Raw genomic sequence first — 16289 nt, 5'->3', positions numbered from 1 at the left:
ATAGATCAGATGAATAACAATGCTATCTCCATTCAGCCATAGAAATAGTACTCAATTTGAACTTTTTTTTTCTTATGGGGATACAAAAGTCACTTTTTGTCACATTAAATGAGAGGATTTTAAAATATATAATGGTTCTGTGATGTTTTTTTGTAAAGCAGTTTTTTTATGCATGTGAGTTATGTCACTGTCTACCAATAAAGCAGCGGGAGATCTACTAAATAGCCTTTTAACAATCATTGCTTCTATTCAAAACGTATGCATTTTATCATGCTTTATCATTACTCATGCATGGTTTTAAAAACAAGAAAAACACCTAACTGCATACCATCCACAAACATATAAAAACGTTGTTTTAGAACCATATTTTGTAGTAAGAATGTAAGCCTGCCTGGACCCGTGTAAGTTTAGGCTGCAATGTCCGCCATGGATGCAGAGTTTTTTATGCTAATATGCTGCACGGCTGCAGCCAACCAGGATACAACCTGCAGCACTTTTCATTTGCTATAATGCCTGCTCACAGTGCTGTTGTGTTTGTTTGATGACCTAATTTTACAGTATCTACAGAGCATGTGCAGCAGCACCACAAACATACATTATAGCAAATGAAACCCACTACAGGTTGCCTCCTGATTGGCTGTGTCCTCACAGCATATTAGCATAAAAACTCTGCTGACATGGGGGGCAGCCAGATGATCCTTTTAGGAGAAAGCATAAAAGGTAATTTTTAGAAATAATCAAGCACTTCAGATCAGCGCCAATCCGAGTGTGCTATACCTAATGTCCATTTAAAATGTATGGGAAATTGCTCCTCTCACAATAAAGGGTGCACTAATTGTTGCGGGCAAGCGAAAAGGAGTTTATCGCGGCTGTTTGCGCGTGTCGGGTTTTTCGCTCATATTACAAGTTGAAAGTAAACGTGATCGCTTGAACGCAATTGAAGTTAACACTCGTCAGAGCTCTGGTTAACTATTTCGAGAAACAAAAATGTGTCACAAAACACAGTGTCACTCACCAACTAATAAAAAATTAATCAAAAAAATATTGCACAAAAAATTAATAAAGGCTCAAAGATATGAGGTTTCAGGTGTTAGAAACAAAAGCAGGCAAAGGCGCTGTAGAATCTGTTGGCGCTCTACAAATAATCGATAATAATGATGTAGAGATACATACATATACATGTCTAAATATAAATATATATAAATACATGTATTTACAGACATATATACACATATAAACACATAAATACACATGTATACATACAGTATCTCACAAAAGTGAGTACACCCCTCACATTTTTGTAAATATTTTATTATATCTTTTCATGTGACAACACTGAAGAAATTACACTTTGCTACAATGTAAAATAGTGAGTGTACAGCCTGTATAACAGTGTAAATTTTCTGTCCCCTCAAAATAACTCAACACACAGCCATTAATGTCTAAACCGTTGGCAACAAAAGCAAATACACCCGTAAGTGGAAATGTCCAAATTGGGCCCAAATAGCCATTTTCCCTCCCCGGTGTCATGTGACTCGTTGGTGTTACAAGGTCTTAGGTGTGAATGGGGAGCAGGTAACATAGTAACATAGTAACATAGTAGATAAGGTTGAAAAAAGACTGAAGTCCATCGAGTTCAACCTATACAAATCTAAAATACTTACAAAAAGCTGCAGTTAAGCTTAAATAACCCCATTAAAATGTGACCCATTTAATACTAGCAATCATATCCATGAATTTTGTTTATATACAGAAATTTATCCAGACTATTTTTAAATGTATCTATGGTATTGGCATTCACTACCTCCTTTGGTAATGAGTTCCACAATTTTATTGCTCTTACAGTGAAAAAAACGTTTCCGTTGCAGGAGATTAAATCTCCTTTCCTCCAACCTTAAATTATGACCTCTTGTCAGAACCAATTTTCTTGGAATAAAAAGAGCTTCTGCCATCTCTGTATATGGGCCTTGAATATATTTATATAAAGTAATCATGTCACCTCTCAAGCGCCTTTTTTCTAAAGAGAACAGACCCAGTTTGGCTAGCCTCTCCTCATAGGTTAATTTCTCCAATCCCCTTATTAGCTTTGTGGCCCTTCTCTGAACTTTTTCTAGTTCTGCAATATCTTTTTTAGCAATCGGTCCCCAGAACTGCACTCCAAACTCAAGGTGAGGTCTTACCAGGGCTTTATATAATGACAGAATTATGCTTTCCTCCCTTGAATCAATGCCTCTTTTAATACATGCTAGTATCTTATTAGCCTTTGAAGCCGCTGCCCTGCATTGTGCACTCATCTTTAGCTTGTTATCTATTACTACTCCCAAATCCCTTTCCTCCTGTGTTTGGCTAAGTCTTGTCCCATTTAAAAAATACATAGCCTGCTTATTTTTACTTCCAAAATGTAGAACCTTACATTTTTCCGTATTAAATCTCATTTTCCATTCACTTGCCCATAGTTCTAATTTTAGCAAATCCCTTTGCAAAGAGAGTTCATCCTGCTCTGACCTAATGACCTTACTTAACTTAGTATCATCTGCAAAAATAGAGATGTCGCTATTTAATCCTTGCTCCAAGTCATTTATAAAAATATTAAAAAGAACAGGGCCCAGTACTGATCCCTGGGGGACGCCACTGATTACCTTTGTCCAATCTGAGTATGATCCATTTACTGCTACTCGTTGCTCCCTATCTTTTATCCAGTTATTTATCCATGAGCTAACATTTTCAGCTATTCCCAGTCCCTTAATTTTGTGCATTAATCTCTCATGTGGCACTGTATCAAATGCCTTTGCAAAATCTAAGTATATCACATCAACTGATTCCCCTTTATCTATATTTTTACTTACTTCCTCGTAGAATCTAATTAGATTAGTTTGACATGATCTATTTCTCCTAAAGCCATGCTGATTAGAACTCATAATCTTGTTTACACGAATATGCTCATCAATATAATCCCTTATAATCCCTTCAAATATCTTCCCCACTATTGATGTCAGACTAACTGGTCTATAGCTTCCTGGATCATCCCTGCTTCCCTTTTTGAAGAGTGGCACCACATCAGCTTTACGCCAATCCTGGGGTACCATGCCTGAGGATAATGAGTCTTGAAAAATTAAGAGTAAAGGTTTGTCTATAACAGTGCTAAGTTCACTTAACACCCTTGGGTGTATTCCATCTGGGCCTGGAGTTTTATTTACCTTAATATTTTTTAGTTTTTTCCTGATATCCTCTAAACAAAACCCAGTTAGTGGTATGGACTGGCATGTTCTATTCTGTTCCAAAGTATCATTCAATGGTTCCTCTCTTGTGTATACTGAAGAAAAAAACTGGTTTAGTACCTCAGCCTTTTCCCTGTCATTATTTATCATGCTACCCTCCACACATTTTAATGTACCTATATTATCCTTCTTAGATTTTTTGCTATTTATGTACTTAAAGAACCTTTTAGGGTTAGACTTAGAATCCTTGGCAATTAATTTTTCATTTTCAATTTTGGCTAATTTGATTGCTTTTTTGCATGCTTTGTTACATTCCTTATAAATATTGTATGCTGAGTCTGTACTATTTTCTTTTAATAATTTAAATGCCCTACGTTTTTTCCTAATTTCTTTTAACACATTTTTATTTAGCCATAACGGCTTATTTTTTTTATTTTTATTTTTATAACCATATGGTATGTATTGATATGTATATTTATTTAACAAATTTTTAAATGTACCAAACTATTGATTTGGCCACTCCTAATGTTCCTTCTATCTCTCTGATGGATTTCTTTTTTTTTTTTTTTTGTAGCCTAAGGATGGCCTGTTTCACTTGCATTGAGAGTTCTTTTGAATGTATGTTGTGGGTTCACAGTAACAGCTTCTAAATGTGAATGCCACACCTGGAATCAACTCCAGACCTTTTACCTGCTTAAAGGGACATAATACTCATATGCTAAATCACTTGAAACTGATGCAGTATAACAGTAAAAAGCTGACAGGAAAATATCACCTGAGCATCTCTATGTAAAAAAGGAAGATATTTTACCTCACAATCTCCTCAGCTCAGCAGAGTAAGTTCTGTGTAAAAAAAATCCTTTACAATGGGATGTGGCTACTGAGGAACTTTTGAGGTAAAATATCTTTCTTTTTTACATAGAGATGTTCAGGTGATATTTTCTAGTCAGCTTTTTACAGCTATACTGCATCACTTTCAAGTGTTTAAACATTTGGGTATTATGGCCCTTTAATTTATGATAAAATAACTAATGAATAGCCCACACCTGTCCTTGAAACAGCTTTTGAGTCAATTGTCCAATTACTTTTGGTCCCTTGAAAAAGAGGGGGCTACATATTAAAGAACTGTAACAATTAAACCCTTCCTCCAATTTGGATGTGATACCCTCACATTAAAGCTGACAGACTGCACTTTAAACCCATATTCATTCTTTAACTGTAACTTGAATTTATTTTGATAAACAGCCAAATAAAAAAAAGTTTTGTCATATATATATATATCCTATCTCTCATTGTATACAAAGAGACAAGTATTTAGGGTCCAATTCTAAAAAAAATAGCCATCATAAAGAGATAAATAATTAGCTTATTTTACGGAGTATTATTTTGTTTGGTAAGTTTCTCTCTTTAACATAAAGCATATAAGTGAACTCCTCTTAATGAAATACACAGTTCTCAAGGTAAAATATGTCTGTAAAACAATCACTGAGGGGTCTCATAATACTGACAAGAGATTATAGAATATCCCCAGACCAGAGAGTTTTAGAGAATTGGCCCTTAGAGAGAACAATAGAAAATGAACAATTTAGTACCTCACTGACCTTCCCCCACTGGGAGCATGATTTTATCTTAACATTCCTGTTTATATAGCTTTTCTACAACCAGTACTTAAAGGGACAGTGTACACCAATTTGTATATATCTGTATGTAATAGACACTACTATAAAGAAAATTGTGTAAAGATACTGATCTAAAAATCCAGTATTATTATCATTTATTTGTATAGCACCGCCAAATTAAGTAGTGCTGGGTACAGTGATAGGGGTATACAATGACAAATATTTGAGATAAAATACAAAACATAACAAAATGAAACAAATCTAGTACAGGAGGAAAAGGGCCCTGCTCCGGAGAGCTCACAGTCTATAGGTTTAGGGTGCATAGACTTAAGGTTGGGGAAGCTTGTTACATCGGTTGTATTTGCAGCAGTGAGTCAGGCAGTTCATGTACATGTATTAGTTTGGTTCGGATGCGGGATGGAGGAGAGATGGTAAGCCTCTCTGAATAGGTGAGTTTTCAAGGATCGTTTGAAGCTATACAAGGTTGGAGACAGTCTAATGGAGCGGGGTAGAGAGTTCCAGAGGACAGGAGCAGCATGTGCGAAGTCTTGGAAGCGGGAGTGGGACGTAGAGATAACAGGAATGTAGAGACGTAGGTCAGAGGTTGATAGAAGAGGGTGGGATGGGGAATATTTCACGACGAGATAGGAAATATAGTTGGGAGTTAGACTGTTGAGTGCTTTGTAGGTTAGGGCTAATACTTTCAATTGTATTCTGGAGTGTATGGAGAGCCAGTGTAGAGACTGGCAGAGCGGAGCAGCTGATGTAGATCGTCGACTTAGGTGGATGAGTCTAGCAGAAGCATTCATAATAGATTGGAGGGAGGAGAGGCTGTGTTTTGGAAGGCCGTTTAGGAGTAGATTGCAATAATCAATGCGTGACAAATTGAGGGAGAGAAAAATGTATTTTTGTAGTTTTTTTGAGTAAGGAAGGGACGAATTCTGAAAATGTTGCGTAGGTGTGAACGGCAGGATTTGGTAAGCGCTTGTATGTGTGGGTTGAATGTGAGTCTAGTGTGACCCCAAGGCAGCGGAACTGGGGTGAGGTGTTGAGAATAGAGTCTCCAACCATCAGAGAAATGTCAGGTGTTGGATGTCTCGAAGAGGGGGGGATAAGAAGCAGCTCAGTTTTGGACAGATTGAGTTGGAGGTAGTGTGAAGACATCCAAGAGAAAATTGCAGAGAGGCAGTCAGAAATCTGGTTGAGTAAAGAGGGAGAGATATCAGGAGAGGAAAGATAGATTTGGGTATCATCAGCATATAGGTGGTACTGGAATCCAAAGGAGGCTATAAGTTTTCCAAGGCAGGATGTATAAAGAGAGAAAAGCAAGGGGCCCAAGACAGAGCCTTGCGGTACCCCAACTGAGAGAGGCATATGATCTCAAGATATGTTGTTAAAGGAAACTGAAAACGAGTGGTTTGAAATTTATGATGCAAACCAGGAGAGGGCTGTGTCTCGGATGCCAAATGAATGTAGTATTTTTAGGAGGGGAGGATGGTCAACTGTGTCAAAAGCTGCGGACAGGTCAAGGAGAATTAGTAAGGAGTAATGGCCTTTTGCTTTAGCTGATAACAGGTAATTTGTTACTTTAGCAAGAGCGGTTTCTGTTGAGTGTTTAGGGAGCAAACCAGATTCTAGTGGATCAAGTAAGGAGTTAGTTGTGAGAAATTGAGTTAGCCAATTATAGACTAGTCGTTCCAATAATTTTGAAGGAAAGGGAAGTAAGGAGACCGGTCGATAGTTAGAAGGCGTGGAGGGGTCAAGCGAGGGCTTTTTTAGGATTGGTAAGATTGACTCATGCTTGAATGTGTCAGGAAATGTGCCAGATTGGTTAAAGAGATGAGTTAGGGTAGGGGTTAGTGAAGCAGAGAGAGAGGGAATAAGTCGTGAAGGAATAGGGTCAAGTGGGCAGGTTGTGAGATGAGCCAAGGATAGCAGTGCAGAGACTTCTTCCTCTGTTACTGGAGGGAAGTAGCATAGGTTTTTGTTATTAGAAGGGGTGGGTAGGATTGCTGGTTTTGAGGGGTGTGAGGTGCAGATCTCTTTTCTAATGGCGTCAATTTTATTTTTGAAGTGATCAGCAATAATTTGAGCAGTGAGGTTGGTAGTGGGCGGGGGGCAGGCAGACGTAGAAAGGAGTTAAAGGTTGAGAAAAGTTTTCTGGGGTTGGATGCATGAGATGACACAAGGGAGGAGAAATAGACTTGTTTGGCCAGGCTGAGCACAGAGTTGTAGACCTTAAGGGTGAATTTATAATGTTGGAAATCAGCACAGGTGCGTGATTTCCTCCACTGCCGTTCAGCAGCCCGTGAGCATCGCTAAAGATATCTGCTCTGTTTAGTGTGCCACGATTGCTGTCGAGTGATTGATATACATCGAAGAGTGGAGGGTAAAGTTTTGTCAAGTGTTGATTTTAGTGCCAAATTATACTGTAGAGTCACGAAGTTTGGACAAGAGAGGGATGAAATGTCAGAGAGCAGAGGACTCAGTTGAGTGGAAAAGTCTGTGAGATCCAAGTCATTTAAATTCCTGTGAGGTAGCAGTTTTTGGGGGGCTTGCAAAGATGTAGCAGGTAGAGTAAGAGAGAAAGTTAGTAGATGGTGGTCAGAGAGAGGAAAGGGGAAGTTAAGGGAGTTGGAAACAGCACAGAGATTTGTGAAGACCAGGTCTATGGAGTTGCCTTCACAGTGTGTTGGAGATGTTGTCCACTGGGACAGGCCTAAAGAGGTGGTAAGGGATAGAAGTTTAGAGGCAGCAGGCATGTTAGGCTTATCAAGGGGTATGTTGAAGTCCTCTAAGATGAGAGAAGGGACATTACAAGAGAGGAAATGTGGAAGCCAGGCTTCAAAGTGGTCCAGAAATTGTGATGCTGGGCCAGGGGGGCGATAGATAACTGCAACACGAAGAGCTATAGGGGAGAAGAGGTGGATAGCGTGACCTTCAAAAGATGAGAAGGAAATAGAGGGGGGTGAAGGAATGCAGTGAAAGGTACTGTGTGGAGACAGGAGGATTCCTACTCCTCCTCCTTGTTTGTCTCCAGGCCTGGGAGTGTGACTGAAGTGCAGGCCGCCATAGGACAGAGAGGCTACAGCAGTTGTGTTAGAGGAGGAAAGCCAAGTTTCAGTGATGGCTAACAGGTTAAATGAACGTGAAATAAATAGGTTGTGAATAGATGTAAGCTTATTGCATACTGAACGTGCATTCCAAAGGGCACTCGAGAATTGGGGTGTACTAATAGAGGTGCAGTTAATGAGGTTTAGAGGGTTACATGGGCAAGGTGTATGAGGTGTCATTTGGAGTAGTGATCTGAGAGAAGCAGAGGGTGGACCTGAGTTAGGCGAGACATCCCCAGCTACAAGAAGAAGAAAGATGGTGAGGGAAAGGAGATGAGAATGTGTCTTATGTGAGTGTTTAAGTTTAAGATCAGTGAAGCATGGCTGGCTAAGGGATGTGAGATAGGAGTAAAGTTCATGTGTGTTGTAGAGGGGGGAAGGTAGAAGAGAAGGAGAAATATGAATGTTCTGAGTGCTGTTTGTGAACGGAAGAGCCGTGACTTTAAGGAGAAGGGAGGAAAAGGTTAATGCAGACATTAGAAAGTGTAGCATGTTTGCATTTAATTGTTGGATTTTGAAAAGTACTTATCTATGTTGTCCACTCCTTTGTCTAACTTTGTTGTTATAACTCTCTCTACACTTATCAACTAGCACACTTAGGGAACTGCACACATGCAATACTGCACTGATCTAACAAGCTAAGCTTGATGGAACAAGCTGGGGATATTCAATTTAAAGGTAATAACAGTCACATGATCCCAATTAGCAAAGGTCATAAATTAGATCAGGATCAAACAAGGCATAAGCAAACATTGCAGATGGCACCTTTCTTATCAAATTGGAAGACAGAGAAAAGAAAGCTTTTTTTTTTTTTTTTTTAAGGTAATACAGACATACCAGAGATAGATAAATATTTGTAGGGGGAATAAGCAGTTATAATATGTGTTGCAGGGTTAACATGGAGTCCTTATGCACATACCAGAGATAGATACATATTTGTACAGGGAATAAGCAGTTATAATATGTGTTGCAGGGTTAACATGGAGTCCTTATGCACATACCAGAGATAGATAAATATTTGTACAGGGAATAAGCAGTTATAATATGTGTTGCAGTATAAAACCTTTTAAAAACTTACTTCCCAATATGCTTCCCAGTTTAGCAATGTTGATGAGGATAGAATGGGACATCTAGTGAAAGGGGCTGAGAAAGCAGGAAGAGCAGACACCCCTCCCCTGCATATGAAAAGGCCCATTACACAAACAGGAGCAATCAGGAATATGTAGACTTCTGTCTACATCTGATACTTTTGGGCTTGGTTAGGAGTCTGAAAATCAGCACAATGTTTTTAAACGATAAGCAAAACTATACATTGTTACAAAAACACACCCTGATGGGCTATATAAATGGATCAACTACAAAACATTTATGCAAAGAAAAATCTAGTGTACAATGACCCTTTAAGTACAGATCTTTTTAGTAAAATGCAGCTATTTGAAATTAAAAAATAAAGGGGAAGCAGCTATTTGTATACAATACACCCCAGCAGGTAAAATGGATCATTGGGAACACATAAAAGAGGAGGGAAAAAGTCAGAGCACACTATCCTTTAAGCATATTAGACCTTTCAGTTGTCCTACAAACATTATTCACCAATACAAATATATCCATTTCTAGACAATTCCACATTAATGTATTACACTTTCATTTGCAGAAATCCTTTTTTAACTCTTGTATTATCAACAACTGATTTACCAACTTTTAGTAAATTGTTTTGTATAGGCATTAGGGCTCTTTACAATATTTATTTATTTCACTGATAACTAACACCTAGATTACAAGTTTTGCATTCGGGTTTTAACGCTAAAAAATGGTAATTTCAGCGTTAAAACAGCACTGCAGCCATGACAAGTCTTGTCGGTATAGCTTTACCGCAAGCCTTTTAGCCTGTAACGCAACGTCAGTCCCGCACATGTAAAAAAAAAAAAATTTTCATGGGACTTCCATAGCGCTGCCATTACGAGTTTTGCGGTGAGGCTAAAAAGCTTGCGTTCCAGCCTATACCGACCAGTTCCATTTCGCAATCTAAAAGCAGTAGTTATGAGTTTTACGCTACAAAACTGTTACATAAAACTCATAACTAAAGTGTTACAAAGTACACTAAACACCCATAAACTACCTATTAACCCTTAAACTGAGGCCCTCCCGCATCGCATATACTATATTAAACTTATTAACCCATAATCTGCCGCTTCCGACATCGCCGCCACTATTAAAAATTATTAACCCCTATTCCGCCGCTCTCCGACATTGCTGCCACTATACTAAAGTTATTAACCACTAAACCGCTGCCCTCCCACATAGCAAACACTATTTAAATATTATTAACCCCTAATCTGCCGTCCGCCCACATCGCCCCCACTATACTAAAGTTATTAACCCCTAATTCCGCCGCCACTATAATAAACCTATTAACCCCTAAACCAAAAGCCCCCCACAACGAAATATGCTAAACCTATTAACCCCTAAACCGAAATCCCCCACATCGCGATAAACTAATTTAAACTAGTAACCCCTAAATCTAACGCCCCCTAACTTTATATTAAAATTACAATTTCCCTATCATAAATTAAATTAAAACTTACCTGTGAGATTAAAAAAACTAAGTTTAAACTAACAATTAAACTAAAATTAAACTAACTACCAAATAAATAAAACTGAAATACACATTAAAAAAATCCTATCACTACAAATTACAAACTATCTAATTACAACAAAAAAAAGATAAAATTACAAAAAATAACAAACAGTAAATTACGAGAAATAACAAACGAAATTATCAAAAATAAAAAAGATTTACACCTAATCTAATAGCCCTTTCAAAATAAAAAAGCCCACCCAAAATAAAAAACCCTACCCTACAATAAACTACCAATAGCCCTTAAAAGGGCCTTTTGTAGGGCATTGCCCTAAGTTAAACTGCTCTTTTACCTGTAAAAAAAATGCAAAGACCCCCCCAACAGTAAAACCCACCACCCAACCAACCCCCCAAAAACCTAACTCTAACAAAAACCTAAGCTACCCATTGCCCTGAAAAGGGCATTTGTATGGGCATTGCCCTTAAAAGGGCATTTAGCTCTTTTTACGAATAGCCCAAACCCTAAACTAAAAAAAAAAACCACCTAGAAAAAACTTAAAAAGTCCTAACACCAACCCCCGACGATCCACTTACAGTTGATGAAGTCCCGCTTGAAGAATCTTCATCCCAGCGGCTCCATCCTCATCCTGTAATGTTAGTTTTTAGTGTAAGGCAGCTTAGGTTTTATTTCACAGGTAAGTTTGTAATTATTTTAACTAGGTAGTTAGTTAATAGTTAATAACTATTTACTAACTAGTCTACCTAGTTAAAATAAATACAAACTTACCTGTCAAATAAAAATAAAACCTAAGCTAGCTACAATATAACTATTAGTTATATTGTAGCAATCTTAAGTTTTATTTCACAGGTAAGTATGTACAGGGAGTGCAGAATTATTAGGCAAGTTGTATTTTTGAGGATTAATTTTATTATTGAACAACAACCATGTTCTCAATGAACCCAAAAAACTCATTAATATCAAAGCTGAATAGTTTTGGAAATAGTTTTTAGTTTGTTTTTAGTTATAGCTATTTTAGGGGGATATCTGTGTGTGCAGGTGACTATTACTGTGCATAATTATTAGGCAACTTAACAAAAAACAAATATATACCCATTTCAATTATTTATTTTTACCAGTGAAACCAATATAACATCTCAACATTCACAAATATACATTTCTGACATTCAAAAACAAAACAAAAACAAATCAGTGACCAATATAGCCACCTTTCTTTGCAAGGACACTCAAAAGCCTGCCATCCATGGATTCTGTCAGTGTTTTGATCTGTTCACCATCAACATTGCGTGCAGCAGCAACCACAGCCTCCCAGATACTGTTCAGAGAGGTGTACTGTTTTCCCTCCTTGTAAATCTCACATTTGATGATGGACCACAGGTTCTCAATGGGGTTCAGATCAGGTGAACAAGGAGGCCATGTCATTAGATTTTCTTCTTTTATACCCTTTCTTGCCAGCCACGCTGTGGAGTACTTGGACGCGTGTGATGGAGCATTGTCCTGCATGAAAATCATGTTTTTCTTGAAGAATGCAGACTTCTTCCTGTACCACTGCTTGAAGAAGGTGTCTTCCAGAAACTGGCAGTAGGACTGGGAGTTGAGCTTGACTCCATCCTCAACCCGAAAAAGCCCCACAAGCTTATCTTTGATGATACCAGCCCAAACCAGTACTCCACCTCCACCTTGCTGGCGTCTGAGTCGGACTGGAGCTCTCTGCCCTTTACCAATCCAGCCACGGGCCCATCCATCTGGCCCATCAAGACTCACTCTCATTTCATCAGTCCATAAAACCTTAGAAAAATCAGTCTTGAGATATTTCTTGGCCCAGTCTTGACGTTTCAGCTTGTGTGTCTTGTTCAGTGGTGGTCGTCTTTCAGCCTTTCTTATCTTGGCCATGTCTATGAGTATTGCACACCTTGTGCTTTTGGGCACTGCAGTGATGTTGCAGCTCTGAAATATGGCCAAACTGGTGGCAAGTGGCATCTTGGCAGCTGCACGCTTGACTTTTCTCAGTTCATGGGCAGTTATTTTGCGCCTTGGTTTTTCCACACGCTTCTTGCGACCCTGTTGACTATTTTGAATGAAACGCTTGATTGTTCGATGATCACGCTTCAGAAGCTTTGCAATTTTAAGAGTGCTGCATCCCTCTGCAAGATATCTCACTATTTTTTACTTTTCTGAGCCTGTCAAGTCCTTCTTTTGACCCATTTTGCCAAAGTAAAGGAAGTTGCCTAATAATTATGCACACCTGATATAGGGTGTTGATGTCATTAGACCACACCCCTTCTCATTACAGAGAAGCACATCACCTAATATGCTTAATTGGTAGTAGGCTTTCGAGCCTATACAGCTTAGAGTAAGACAACATGCATAAAGAGGATGATGTGGTCAAAATACTCATTTGCCTAATAATTCTGCACTCCCTGTATTTAGTTTTAAATAGGTATTATTTAGTTAATAACTGTAACTTTAATTTAGCTCTATTTTATTTATGTTAAAGTTAGGGTTTGTTAGGGTTAGGGTTACGTTAGGGTTAGGTTTAGGGGTTAATAGTTTAATTTAGGTTGTTGCGATGCGGGGGTGGCGGCTTAGGGGTTAATAGGTTTATTTAGTGGCAGTGATGTGGGAGGCCAGAGGTTTAGGGGTTAATAACTTTATTTAGTGGAGGCGATGTCAAGGAGCGGCGGAATAGGGGTTAATAAATTTATTATAGTGTGGGCAATGTTGGGGTGTAGGGGAATAGGGGTTAATAACTTTACTATAGTGCCGGCGATATCAGGAGCAGCAGATTAGGGGTTAATAGATTTATTTAGGTGGCACCGATATCGGGAGTGGCAGATTAGGGGTTAATAACATTAAGTAGGTGTCGCAATGTCAGGGGCGGCAGATTAGTGGTGTTTAGACGTGCGGTTTATGTCAGGGTGTTACTTTTTATTTCCCCATAGACATCAATGGGGCTGCATTACGGAGCTTTTCATTCCGCAATCGCAGGTGTTAGGTTTTTTCTGACCCGCTCTCCCCATTAATGTCTAAGGGGAAAGCGTGCACGTGCACGTCAAAACAGTGCTTGTATTTTAACAAGCTGGCTGTTTTAAAACTTGTAATGGCTGTGCTATAGAGGGTTAATCTACCTGATAGAAAAGTGCAGCCATACTTCTTTATGCTTTAAAGATAGAGCACAAAATAATATAATTAAAACATTGCAACATTAAAGCTGTTATGTTTCATTTTCATTTTTATAACACTAACGGCTAGATTTAGATTTCTGCGGCCAAAGGGGTGCGTTAGCTACGCGTGCTTTTTTTCTCCCGCACCTTTTAAATACCGCTGGTATTTAGAGTTCACAGAAGGGCTGCGTTAGGCTCCAAAAAAGGGAGCGTAGAGCATATTTACCGCCACTGCAACTCTAAATACCAGCGTTGCTTACGGACGCGGCCAGCTTCAAAAACGTGCTCGTGCACGATTCCCCCATAGAAAACAATGGGGCCATTTGAGTTGAAAAAAAACCTAACACCTGCAAAAAAGCAGCATTCACTATGGGGAAACACTTCCTACGTCTGCACCTAACACTCTAACATGTACCCCGAGTCTAAACACCCCTAACCTTACACTTATTAACCCCTAATCTGCCGCCCCCGCTATCGCTGACACCTGCATATTTTTTTTAACCCCTAATCTGCCGCTCCGTATACACCGCCGACCCCTATATTATATTTATTAACCCCTAATCTGCCCCCCACAACGTCGCCGCCAGCTACCTACAATAATTAACCCCTAATCTGCCAACCGGAGCTCACCGCTATTCTAATAAATTTTTTAACCTCTAAAGCTAAGTCTAACCCTAACCCTAACACCCCCCTAAGTTAAATATAATTTAAATCTAACTAAATAAATTAACTCTTATTATATAAATTATTCCTATTTAAAGCTAAATACTTACCTGTAAAATAAACCCTAATATAGCTACAATATAAATTATAATTATATTGTAGCTATTTTAGGATTAATATTTATTTTACAGGCAACTTTGTATTTATTTTAATCAGGTACAATAGCTAAAATAGTTAAAATAATTACAAAATTACCTGTAAAATAAATCCTAACCTAAGTTACAATTAAACCTAACACTACACTATCAATAAATTAATTAAATAAACTATCTACAATTATCTACAATTAACCCTAACACTACACTATCAATAAATTAATTAAATAAAATACCTACAAATAACTACAATGAAATAAACTAACTAAAGTACAAAAAATAAAAAAGAACTGTTACAAAAAATAAAAAAATATTTACAAACATTAGAAAAATATTACAACAATTTTCAACTAATTACACCTACTCTAAGCCCCCTAATAAAATAACAAAGACCCCCAAAATAAAAAAATGCCCTACCCTATTTTAAATTTAAAAAGTTCAAAGCCCTTTTACCTTACCAGCCCTGAAAAGGGCCATTTGCGGGGCATGCCCCAAATAATTCAGCTCTTTTGCCTGTAAAAAAAAACATACAATACCCCCCCAACATTACAACCCACCACCCACATACCCCTAATCTAACCCAAACCCCCCTTAAATAAACCTAACACTAAGCCCCTGAAGATCTTCCTACCTTATCTTCACCATGCCAGGTTCACCGATCCGCCCTCGGAAGTCTTGATCCAAGCCTCTGAAGTGTTGATCCAAGCCCAAGCGGGGACTGAAGAGTGACGTCCATCCTCCGGCTGAAGTCTTGATCCAAGCGGCCAGAAGAGGACATCCGGACCGGCAAACATCTTCTTCCAAGCTGCATCTTCTATGTTCTTCAATCCGATGACGACCGGCTGATCTTCAAGACCTCCAGCGCGGATCCATCCATCTTCACCGACGACTTCCCGACGAATGACGGTTCCTTTAAGGGACGTCATCCAAGATGGCGTCCCTCAAATTCCGATTGGCTGATAGGATTCTATCAGCCAATCGGAATTAAGGTAGGAAAATTCTGATTGGCTGATGGAATCAGCCAATCAGATTCAAGTTCAATCCGATTGGCTGATCCAATCAGCCAATCAGATTGAGATCGCATTCTATTGGCTGATCGGAACAGCCAATAGAATGCGAGCTCAATCTGATTGGCTGATTGGATCAGCCAATCGGATTGAACTTGAATCTGATTGGCTGATTCCATCATCCAATCAGAATATTCCTACCTTAATTCCGATTGGCTGATAGAATCCTATCAGCCAATCGGAATTCGAGGGACGCCATCTTGGATGACGTCATTTAAAGGAACTGTCATTCGGCGAGTAAGCGTCGGTTGAAGAGGATGGCTCCGCTCCGGAAGAAAGAAGATTGAAGATGCCGCTTGATAGAAGACTTCATCCCGATGATGGACTTCCGACTTCAGCCCGATGATGGAGTTCTTCAGCCGCCGCTTGGATCAAGACTTCGGACCCTCTTCTGGACCGATCGCTGAACCAGGTGAGGTGAAGACAAGGTAGGGAGATCTTCAGGGGCTTAGTGTTAGGTTTATTTAAGGGGGTTTGGGTTAGATTAGGGGTATGTGGGTGGTGGGTTGTAATGTTGGGGGGGTATTGTATGTATGTACAGGCAAAAGAGCTGAATTGTTTGGGGCATGTCCCGCAAAGGGCCCTTTTCAGGGCTGGTAAGGTAAAAGATCTTTGAACTTTTTTAATTTAGAATAGGGTAGGGCATTTTTTTATTTTGGGGGGCTTTGTTATTTTATTAGGGGGCTTAGAGTA

The sequence above is a fragment of the Bombina bombina genome, chromosome 4 (genome assembly GCF_027579735.1).
Source record: "Bombina bombina isolate aBomBom1 chromosome 4, aBomBom1.pri, whole genome shotgun sequence".
Lineage (NCBI taxonomy): Eukaryota > Metazoa > Chordata > Amphibia > Anura > Bombinatoridae > Bombina > Bombina bombina.
This window is presented reverse-complemented; position numbering follows the sequence as displayed.